The following is a 6,596-nucleotide window of genomic DNA, read 5'->3' as shown; positions in this document are numbered from 1 at the left end:
TTCTTGAAGCCTAAAGCCTTTCAACTGGAAGAAAAGGGCTCTGAGGACCCATGAAACATAGCCACAGACAGGAGAAGCCTGGACTCCTGAGAAGCCCGTATAGGAGAGCCACAGAACTAGGACACTTGGCTTGGACTGTCCACTTAGTGAAAAATGAGCTTTCCTTTGGGCTAAGCCATTAAAATGGGGGGCTGTCTGAGAAAGCAGTCAACTGTAGTACACACTGTATAAGTGTTAGAGCAAGTTTGTCAAATGGGATTGTGGTTCATACCCCGGTACCCCCGCCAGCAATCCCTGTCACCAAATTGGACTAGTTTTAGTCCTCCCAGAAGTCAGACAGTGTGTGAGTACAATTGCAGCTTACTTGCCTCCTCAATGTTCTTTGGGATTTAGGCACCTAACAACAGTAAACATGAGATGGTTTCATTTTAGGAACTTGCAAATCCTAAGTTGAGAGAGTTTTAGCAATGGAAGGCACATTTGTAGTCACCTGGTTCAACTGTTAAAACAAGTGAGGAGGTTTTCTGAGATCTGCTCTTACTAAAATAGGTCAATAATGAAAATAGCCAAATCTGAGCATCAAAAGACCTTCCAGTCTACCTGATGTATGATCTCTATAGTTCTGAGAAGCAAAAGCAAAAAGTAATTGAAAACAATAAGGGTGTGTGTGTGTGTGTGTGTGTGTGTGTGTGTGTGTGTGTGTGTAAAGGTGACAGTGGATAATTGAGAATTTGCTAATGAATGAATGAGATTCAGGCGGGGCGGGGGGATGGGGGGGGGCATGTGTATGAAAGGCTATGAGCAATGATGAAACGGTTTTAACTCAGCCGGTGTGGCTCGGTTTATGAACCAGAAGCTCAAGGTTCAATTCACGGTTGGGACATGTGCTCAGGTTGTGGGTTCAATCTCTAGTGCAGGGTGTGTAAGAGGCAGCCGATCAATGACTCTCTCTCATTATTGATGTTTCTGTCTCTCTCTCCCTCTCCCTTCCTCTCTGAAATCAATTTAAAAATTTTTTTTTAAAGACAGAAAAGGTTTTACTACCAACCTTTGTAATTATGAAGGTTTCTACACTTGAACTGAGCTCAGAATTGAGGGGTAGAAGGAAACTAGTGAGAAGGAAACCAAAGCCTTGTTGGACAAAGTACTGACTGAAGGCCATAGGGTGGATAGTACTGGAACCCAAGTCAGCACCCACATCTTCAGAGCTCCCTTCAATGTGCCTGTTGATACATCTGGACGTCCAGCATTAACCACTCATGCTTTAGAATTAGAGCAATGTGGGTTAAAATTCTGGGTTCCTCTCTTACCAGGTGGGTCATCTCAGGAATAGCATTTAACATCTCTGAACAGCATTTAACCTCATCTGTAAACTAGAGATAATAATAATAATAGGACTTTCCTTTTAGGGTTGTTATATCAACTACACAGATTAATGCATTTAGAGTGCTTAGTAAACATCTGACCCTAGTAAAATTTTATGATGTTTTTGCTGCTACTTAAAAGAATACCAAAGTTGTATAAAAACAATGCAGCAGCCTTAACAGAACAACACCCCACACAGCTTGAGGATTACTTCCTCTGTGAACAGAAAGCATTATATATTCATGCTTTTGAAGAACTTCAAATGTATTGATTCTTTTTTTTTAGCGAAGGCTTTTGATAAACAGCAAATGCAGAGAGAGACTTTCTCTGAACTCCCCTTACCTGTCTAAAGACAAATCCTCCAAAAAGAACTCAATTGCTATACATTGCCTCCCTTCTTCTCCCCAGGATTTTCATCAACATGGGAAGATATACTGATCACAGGAGAGGAGACTAGAAGTCCACACCACACCCAGACAAACTTTGTCACACACTATCATATCTCCCATCTATTCTACGAATCCATTCATCTTTCCTGAAAATTATTTACTCTCCCCTAAATGATCTATATCCCCCTTGCCCTTCTCTTAATAAGTTAGCATATAAGCTTTCAAATCCCATTACTTTTTTGGGTATTCACTTTTTTTATGCCTCTGCCCATGTAATATTAAAAATTAGTGAATTTGTATACCTCTTCTCCTGTTAATCTGCCTGTTGTCAGTTTATCTCATAGACCCAGCTATTGAACCCAGGAGGGTAGAAGGACAGTCTCTCCTCTCCTACATTTTATTTGGGACATTGCATGTCCTCATATGCATGTCCTCTGCCAGATGATAAATTTCTTTCTTGATTGATTGATCAATTGACTTTTAGAGAGAGAAAGAAATATTGATTTGTTGTTCTACTTACTTATGCATTCATTGGTTAATTCTTGTATGTGCCCTAACCAAGGATCAAACCCACAACCTTGCTGTATCAGGATGATGCTCTAACCAGCTGAGCTACCCGGCCAGGGCCAGATGGTAAATTTCTTGTCATCTTATCTCTTTCCGAATCCCTCAGAGCAAGGAGTCTGATTTGCACAAAATAGGTGCTCCCTTGAGGCTTGTTGGGGAGCAGAGCCTGGCATGGGAAGATGAATGTAAAGAATTTGTGAGCATTCACACCCCATTCTTGGCTAGGGTTGACCAGGCATGCCCATGCCTGCCTTCTTCTTCAGGACTCTAGCTCCTGCTTCGATGAAGAGAAGTACGGACTCCTAGAAGAAATATTCATTTGATGTGAACCCAAAAAAGGAATTTACTTGCTGAAATGGACCTTCCATGGTCAACCAAAGTCCCACATTTTATGACTAGTAAAAGTCTAGCAGCATTTACTGACAGGGCTCCTCATGTACCCTGTACACCTGAAGAACCTCAGACTGAACTCTTAGCCTCCCAGGCTATGCTCCTGCCATCTGAGTCAACCTTTACAAGGGAGTTCCTGGTTTTGTCTTTTAACAATGGACTGAGATCTGTCCCTTCCAATCAGAACTGCACAACTATATCCTCATTTGCATCTACACTGACCAATCAGAATGCATGCTACCAAATAATCAGAACTGCACGATTTGGACCAATTAGAACTATATGAATTTGGAAATCTCATTTGCATAAAGTTGGACCAATTGGAAATCTGAGCAGGAACTTTCTCCATAAAAGATGGCCTCCCCTTTGCCTCAGGGAGCATTTCTACTGGAAGCTGCATTTTCCTAGTTTGCAAACTGTTTTACCTGAATAAAGTCTCTCCTTTTCCGCACCTCTTTGGGAAATTGAGTTACAGAAGATAGCCACTCCTGAATGGCTAAATGGCCCTTATAAGAAAAGATCTTGATAAGCTCTAGAGAAGGTGGTGAACCCAGAAATGCCTGACCAGTTCCAGGCACCAGCTGGCAGACCTAATATACTGGACTCTTGCGGTCTATCGTCTTCATGCTCAGTACAAAAACTGCTTTATGAAACCCAGAAAGCTGGGAAGTCTTGAGAAGTCTAGCTCCTTTTTCCAAACGTGCAATTCCCAATTGTGTACATCCTGCCTCTAGATTTTGTTACTGGAAAGGGACCTGGCCCTTGGGGGGTCTGCCTAGGGCCAGTCGGTAGTGTGTGGGTTCTTGACTTCATGCAGGAAAAATTTCACAGCATGAGTCCAAGTGACAATGAAGAAATGTTTATTAAAGCTGGGGATGTAAAACAAGAAAGGGCCTAGTATCAAAGAAGCAATGGGGCTGCCCTAGCTCTCTGGGAAGTCAGAGAAAAGGGGGCCGTGGGAACAGGTTCAGGGGAGTAGCCTGGGATGAGCTGCTGCTGCCCGTTGCTCCCCAGGTTGCAAATCTTGTGGAGTCCGTTACAATTTAGTAGGATTTAGGAGATGCCTGCCTGTGGGGGAAAAGTGAGGGAAGAAGAGGTAAAAGGGAATGGCAAGGGCTGCTCCCCAGAGGGAGAGCAGGAGCTGGGTCCTTTGTCTTGAGGCTTTATCTCTTTCTCGAAGGCACAGGCAGGAATCTTAGGGGAGATCTCCAGGGAGGTTTGTAGCAAAATATTCATCAGTTGTCTTGTTATTCTGTCTGTGTCAGTCTAATTTAGAGCCACAGGCAATGAACCTAAGATGACTAGAGGGAAGGCAGGAGTTTTCCCTCTCCTACATCACCTGTTGGGAAGACTGGAAAAGTTCAAAAGAGAGGTGCTGGCTGTACCTGCTCCTGATTAAATAGGCCTCAATTTTGCCACATTTATATAAGAGAAAGAAGCCTTGGGAGGGACTGGAAGCTTCCTTGTCTTGAATATTGATCTTGGTGGTAGTTACCCAGGTACAAAAATTCAGCAGGCTGTATACTTAAGATGCGTGTGTTTTGCTATATCTAAGTTACACCTCAATTAAAAAATACCAGTGGCCAAGCTTACCCCCCTCCAAAGAAAGTCTGGATTTAAGTAGTATGGGATAAGGCTCCGGCACCAATGTAGCTAAAGCTCCCCAATTAGCCCTGACCAGTTTGGCTCAGTGGATAGAGCGTCGCTCTGCGGGCTGAAGGGTCCCGGGTTTGATTCCAGCCAAGGGCACGTACCTTGGCTGCGGGCACGTCCCCAGTCGGGGGTATGCAAGAGGCAGCTGATCGATGTTCCTCTCTCATCGATGTTTCTAACTCTCTATCCCCCGCCCTTCCACTCTGTAAAAAAATCAATAAAATATATTCTTTTAAAAATAAATAAATAAAGCTCCCCAATTAGTTCTAATATATAGGCAGCATTGAGAAACACCAGCAGGGGCCTCAGCACATTCTTGTAGGGGCTGGCCAGTGGCTGGTCTGTGCCCAGCCTTTGGGAGCAGGATTAGCCTCTGGGAACTAAGTGAACTCTAGGGGTTATAGGACAGTTTGTGGGGTAGGGGAGAGGGGCGTTACCATTTGTGAACTCCCCTCTGTCTCCCTATATCCTTCTAACCTCCCCCTCCCCTTTCCCCACACAAGTCATCTTAATCATCTTAGTCACCTTAGGTTCATTGCCTGTGGCTCTAAATTAGTCTGACACAGGGACTCACCAGCTCTGCCTAGACATCTGAACCCCAGTGGCAAGGCCCCCCCCCCCACAGTAACAGCCAAAAGTCTAAGGCTTCAGTCCCCAATGCCCCAGCAATAGCATCATCTCAGGGTAAGCCAGGGAGCCATAAGCATATGACTGTAGGAAATCAGGGCCCACAGCTTCAACCTGGCATCTAGACACATGGCCTGCAGGGAAGGGGGTGCACAGTGAGGCAGGTGGTAGGAGTGTGGTAGGCAATTAGACAGACGTGAGCAGAGCAAGGACGATGGGCCAGGTACAGAAAGTCATGGGGGTGCCCCAGGTCCTCGCAATGGACAATCAATTTACAGGGTGGGACCTCGCCCCAGGGTGGCCTTTCCTCCTCTAACATATCTAGTCATGAGGTTTGGACTCTCAGACCTTTCCTCCCTTGAGATAACATCTAGGCCTCAGCTGTATTTCAGCTCCAGGCCCAGATAAGCAACAAACCAGTCCAGGGACCCCATGGCTGCCCTCAGGACCAGCTGCATTGAGAGATGAGCCCCTGCCCTGGCACCTACCATACAATCAGTGGAGGCCACGACCCTGAGAGGACACACCTGGAAAACTGCTGAATACTCTATTGAGATCTTCCCCAGGGGCCTCCCCTAAAATCTCCACCCTTAAAACCCTAAGGAAGGAGGACCCAAGCCCCTCTCCCTCCCAGGAGCCCAGGAGCCTGTCCCACCTCTTTCCCTTTCTCTTTCTCTTTCCCTTTCCCTTCCCCCCTCCCCCCACTGCCTACACCCTGCCCCCAAACATGTTACCATTAGCTTCCTCACTCCCAAGCTCCCGGGGCCCTTCCTTTACCTCTGTAACTTGTTCCTAAGCCCATTTCTTCCAGGAATTACTTCTCCTACCTCTGTGATGTTATAAATAAATGTTGGAGTCTTGGCTCTGAATTCTTTCCTAGCCAGAACTCAAGTATGAGCTTGCTGAACCCAGGTCCAGTCTGACCCCATGGGTCTAACACCCAGAGGCTCTGTTCCTGCTGCGACAATAGGAGACAGGTTTCCAAGGACCCCGGAGAAGGATGAGCCGGATGATTCTGGCTGGGGAGTCAGAGTAAATGCAGTGTAAAAAGCTTTGTGACTATGGCCTGGGGAGTCATTAGAATGAGAATTTATGGCTGTATTTTTCATTGAGCCTGGCTGGAAGATTTCAGAAATGGAAGATTCGTTGGCACCAGAAGCCTCACACCAACCAGTGTCTCTAAATCAAGCGGCGAAGCAGACAGGCTCTGCGTTACTGGACACTAATTTCATGCCTCAACTTGAAAATTCAAGCTTCTTAGAATGAGCTCTTGCAATTAGACATTTTAAAATATCTAATGATTACCAATGAAGAAAGAAAGAAAGACTGCTTGTAATATCTCCTCAAGAGGCTGTTAGGTGGCAGAAAGAGAGAGTATAGCATTCATCTGCAGAGACCCCCATGCCCTTTCTTGAAGGTCAGAGCCACCCTAAACCACTTCCAGCTTTACGGAATAACTTCCCAAGGTCTCCCAAGCAGTGGCAGTACATTTGAGACATCACCAATACCACTCTCGAATCTTCACCTCAGACCCCAAATATACAAACCAGACCCGCCCTGCCAATCCCCTTAGCCCTTATCCTTCTCACATTACAAACTCAGTTC

The 6,596-nt window shown here is 45.5% G+C and overlaps 2 non-coding genes across 2 annotated transcripts; both read left to right on the top strand.

Annotated features, from left to right (window-relative positions):
* Window positions 1–548: 548 nt before the first annotated feature.
* Window positions 549–628, top strand: LOC118669563. The gene has a single exon (XR_004972030.1). It is a non-coding gene; the product is annotated as a small nucleolar RNA U2-19 (small nucleolar RNA).
* A 396-nt stretch (window positions 629–1,024) lies between these two features.
* Window positions 1,025–1,088, top strand: LOC118669562. Its single transcript, XR_004972029.1, has one exon. It is a non-coding gene; the product is annotated as a small nucleolar RNA U2-30 (small nucleolar RNA).
* The last annotated feature ends 5,508 nt before the right edge of the window (window positions 1,089–6,596 follow it).

This window comes from Myotis myotis, unplaced genomic scaffold, assembly GCF_014108235.1.
Source record: "Myotis myotis isolate mMyoMyo1 unplaced genomic scaffold, mMyoMyo1.p scaffold_m19_p_14, whole genome shotgun sequence".
Taxonomy (NCBI): Eukaryota; Metazoa; Chordata; class Mammalia; order Chiroptera; family Vespertilionidae; genus Myotis; species Myotis myotis.
This window is presented reverse-complemented; position numbering and strand designations above follow the sequence as displayed.